A 4,979-nucleotide genomic window follows, 5' to 3' on the forward strand; every position below is an offset into this window, starting at 1 on the left:
TTCAACTCTTACAACTTGACTATATATACTTTCAACGCCTATAAGTAAACAACCAGATTTAAGCAAATTTAGATAGACACATGAATGAGAGTACTTTAGACCACCAACAGTGAAGTCATTAATAAGGAGCCAGCTTATCATCTAAAAAAGGACCAGTGTGAACATGATTTTCAGTTGTATAAAATGCCAAAACTAATTTGCAGATGTCACTATCATATTCAAAATTGAGATCATGGCACTTTGTACACACTGCGGTTTTACCTTCATCCAGGAACTATTGTGATAAATGACAAAGCATTATTGAGTGAATGAACTTGAAAAACGGCAATTTATCATGGAATATCGACAAGAAGCAAAAAGTATGCATGCAGTATCATTACTATAAGACACATTAAAACATGAAAACACAGCATTATTTAAACAACAGTTAATACAACTTGCAGAGCTTGCTCATGCAAGCAAGCATATGCGTTTGTACAACCCTATACTCACGGAAAGAACTGCCAAACATAAGGCACACATATTGTAAGAACAGAAGAGATAATTCTTCCACTGCGAGCTCTTAGTCTGACCACTAAATGTCGCAATGGGAAAGGGAAATTTAATTTGAACAGCCTTCTACATACCACAGCAACCAAAACTATCAGCATGAGGGCCATATACAGGGTTTGGAGTCGTTTATACAAACTCAAAAACACTGATAGATGTAAATCAAATTCATTTTCGGAAATTTGGCTTTGTCCAAACAGTCATTGTCTTGGTTGTGCCACCACAGCTAACTGGCAAATTTGAAACAGCTATAATAACTCAAAGGAAAACAGCAAAGCAAACAGGCTTGAGGCAAGGTGTAACAGTGATGCCATTCTGTCAAAAACAACTGTGCTTTTCAGATATCTTTCAGCTGCCTAGCATGACTGCATATATATTGAGGAGCTTTGCGTCATCATGATCTGCTATTGAAGTGCTGTTGATTTGATCACTGTCATCACCAAATGAGGGCAGTTGCATATGGTTCTGCACTACTTGTAGGGCACTGACCCAAACCATGCATAATTGCCACCAAAAAGTGTCATTTTTTGGCTACTGTGACTGTTGGCAGCTACATTACTGCTGTCAAAATGCATACTATGCAGTTCCCCACCCATTCCGTCAAATGAGCGTAAAATTGATTATGTGACAATGGTGTATTTACAAAAACCTTATATTTGCAATCTCTCAGCTGAAATGTATTCTGAAACAGTATATGCCACATTTTTAAATGTATAACCAGATAAGTACAAACATTATTTGTACGCATACAGTTCCAAGCCAAGACCTCCAGTATCATGGCTGAATACTGTTCACCAGACTGTTTTGAGCATGAGAGTTAGTCTTTTTCATAGAGGTTTGGAATCGTTGGAATAATGTGGTCTATTTCCATAAACACACACAGGCGCATAACTTCACTGGGTTTTATGTAAACTAACGGCTCTTCTCTTTTGACACAAATCAAAAGGTGCTTTGCATAGAGCCTTTCGACAAGTAGTAGTTCCTGGCACTGCAAAATTATGCAAGAATGTTCGCCACTAAGAATTCTATGAATTAGAAAAAAAGAGCCAGAAAAGCTGATAAATGCACTGTTGTTAGTCTTTATAGGCCTGGTATACTGAGCAGAGTGAAATGTTTGCTGACTGATGACCACTCGGTTATATTCAATAACACTTGAGTCACAGCCAAGCTTATCAGCAATAGCCTGCTTTTCACTTGAATCCAAGTTTAAGCATGGCTTTCCAGTGCCTAGCAAAACTGTTTGCTGACTGGTTCTTTTCCTCTGTACACTCAGAAAATTTACTGCTCCTGGTGAAAGGTTTAAAGTTGCTTTCGCTGTCTGTAACTTTCGAGCAAGTATGTAACGTTCTAATATTTGCAGAGGAACACCATTAGCTCCACTCACCAGTTTAACAAGAAGTCCATTTCCACCTTCAAATACAAATGAAGAATGTGACCAAAGAGGTCCTAGTTTAGCCACACTCTTTGGCAGATGCAGAAGTTGGTGTATATTGTAGGTCATTGCAGACAATCCATACAATGACTGTGTTTGCACAACAAACTCTGACAGAAGATCTGATAACCTGAGAATATCATCTGATGATATGGTGTCCTGTAGAAGTATGTAGATTCCCTCTACAAGCAAACTGAAATGTTTTATGTAAATATCTGGCAAAGAGCCACGAAGACACGGTAGTGAATAATGAAGAACCCACCACTTCCATTCGCTGGCTTTCCAGATAGCGAAGTCAGATAATCTTCGAGGTGTACGTGTGAACCAATTTGGGGGCCTAATTGCCAATAACCTCCTGTTTAAAGAGTTCACTGTTTCTCGTGCACCAATGTAATATTCAGCACCTCTCGAATGTAGCCACAAGGAACAAAATTGCTTAGCCACACCTTCAAGAACCACATGCATATAGTCTGGGCTTGTTCCCCAAACTAAATCGTAACCAGGCAGCTTCGATAGCACTGTTCTGTCCTTCATACCATTCACAACAGCATTTGTATGTTGTGCTTTTTTCCCATCTGCCTTCATGCTGTTGGAAGTCCTTTCCATGGCAGCTCCTCCATGATCAGGAAGGATATACCTCAGGGCCCCTGAAAAAATCAACAAGAAATAACACCAAAACATTACTGGCCATAACACCATTTGTGCTTTTAAGGTTAGCATCACACTTTATGAAATTTTACGAGTCATTTCAAAGTTGGGATATTAAAACTCACCATGAGCAAATTTTCCACGCAGCAGGCAGATACTACAACCATAATGTCCATTGAAGTTCTTCATGTGAAGCACCATTGCCCGGGCAGGTGTATCCACACAGACACCTGCCACCTTTAGTGCAGACCTTATTGTTTTGCCACTGTGCTTCCATTCAACAAAAGTTGCACTCATGAGTTCATTTAGGAATGTTCCTAGGAACATTTGCATGTCAGGATGGCCACTGCCAAACCACAAGCCACCCAAGAGCACATTGGACCATCTCATGAAAATGGGCAGTTCGTTCACTACCAGTTGGATTGGCCATAAAGAATCTTTGCTGCAGTTGAACACCCTTGCACCATCCGTGTTCAGTGTGAGCGTGATGTCACACCAGCTGGAATTCTCTCTGACCTTTCTGACAAGTGAACCATCACTAATATCCTTAATACCCTCAGACATGTCCCTGTTCTTCAGATTTTGATACAAAGCTTCTGCCACCGCATTATCTTGTAGAAGTTCTTGAAGTTGGAGTTTCATATCCAAAGTAGAAAAAAAGTTTCTATGATTGAAGTTGGATATGGGTATGTTGCTGCCGCATTTGCTGTAGGATACATGCTGTTTGGCTGGCTTACCGGCATAAGTCATACAGGAAGGACAAAAAAAAATGATGGTGCACTGTCTCTGTTATTGAACTTGCCCACAGTTTTCGGAGTGCATATTGTGAGCTTGGAATGACGGGGCTGCCAAGCAAGAAGTTGACCAGTCTGGCAAGGCCTTCAATTTGTACCCAGTTCAAACCTGACACGATACTGTAGCTCAGAATTCCCAGCAACGCTTCTGCAACTGTAACTGTAGAATTTGGGAGTGTCCTCTTTGACGCCTCTTGCCAACCATCGAACAACGTGTTGTCCTCTGTGGAAGTGCCACTAGCTGAGCTGTGGCTGTCGCTGTCAGCGTTCGGGTTGGATGAAATGTCGCTTTCAACAGTGAGCCAGTCAGCATCTGACAAAAAAAATGCATCTTAACGTGTGCCCAATAACAGTTACCATACGTGCTAATTGCCACCACACTAAAACCTAGAACAAAAAAAAAGTGTGTTACATTTGCCCCATGCTTCGTGGAAACAAATTTGCCTAGGAAGGAAGCCGGGCCTTTTAAAATGTCCCGACACCAAATTTTATTAGTTACACAAGTACTAACTTCCACAGCGGTGAGAGTTCAACTTAATCTTGAAGTTAATAGCCGGTGTGAACAGACGACATAAAATGGAAACGCGGGCAGGCATTAAATTTTGAGAGAATGTTTAAGGCTTGACTGCAGGAATTTGCAGATGGTTTAAATATTTCAACTCTCATCCTTTTTTATTGGAATATTGCCAGGGCAAACTAAACAGACTGATATCTTTTTTTTCGTGAGCAAACAGGTCATACATAAATTATGACCAGCCTACTTACCATCATTCGTTGTGGCAGGCGTGCAGTCATCGCTGTCCTCTGCGGGTTCTAGGAAGATCTCAGATGAGTCTTGCTCCTGCTGGGTTATCGTAGCCTCAGATGCACTATTTACATCCGCGTCTAGTTGGGACAACCGAGATTTCTTCCGCCATTTTGTCGTCCTTGGAATGCCACACAGTGCGTCCGGCTCAAGGTACAACTTTCTCTTCTTCGGGCGGTTCACAGAGGTGACGTCTATTGCACTTGGTTGTGAAGTAGAAGCCATTATACCACGCTAATTCGACTGCGGACAGCAACAGGAGTGGAAACAGAAGCATCCGGCTTTGTTTCGGTTAACTGCGGCGCTCAAGCCCCTCTTGAGAAATTTTCGGCTGTGCGCGTTGAACATGCTGTCATATCATGTCATGCGAGCAGGCACTGATGCGAGTGACTCCGGGACCTTTCGCACAATTGCGATATGAACACCATGAAGTTTCTTCACACTGCTGAGAAAAGCTGGGAGGTGATCGTTTAAAAACTACAGTGATTCTGCACAAGAATTTACCAACCTGTAACAATGGTCAAATTGTGTGTACATCAATGTTAATTGCTACCTAACTGAACGCTTTGCCTTTTCACAGTAATGTCGTAATTCAATAAACAAAAATCTAACCTCAGTAAACCCTTTGTTGCTTTGGCGGGGCGAAGTGCGGTATTTCAGCAAGAAGAGAGACTACAGAACATGCTGTTCTACTTAAAGTTCAATGCTCCAACCACGGCAATATGCCGGAATGGCTTTCAAGCACGCACTA

General features: G+C 41.6%; 1 pseudogene across 1 annotated transcript; it reads right to left on the minus strand.

Moving 5' to 3' along the window:
• Positions 1 to 752: 752 nt before the first annotated feature.
• On the minus strand, positions 753 to 4,453 carry LOC146180328 (uncharacterized; annotated as a pseudogene). The gene is made up of 3 exons (XR_014700986.1): positions 4,189 to 4,453; positions 2,755 to 3,736; positions 753 to 2,628 (listed from the first exon to the last, which is right to left on the minus strand). The product of XR_014700986.1 is annotated as an uncharacterized LOC146180328 (transcript).
• Positions 4,454 to 4,979: the final 526 nt, after the last annotated feature.

Source organism: Amblyomma maculatum, chromosome 9 (genome assembly GCF_055883805.1).
Source record: "Amblyomma maculatum isolate TAMU_Amacu chromosome 9, ASM5588380v1, whole genome shotgun sequence".
Lineage (NCBI taxonomy): Eukaryota > Metazoa > Arthropoda > Arachnida > Ixodida > Ixodidae > Amblyomma > Amblyomma maculatum.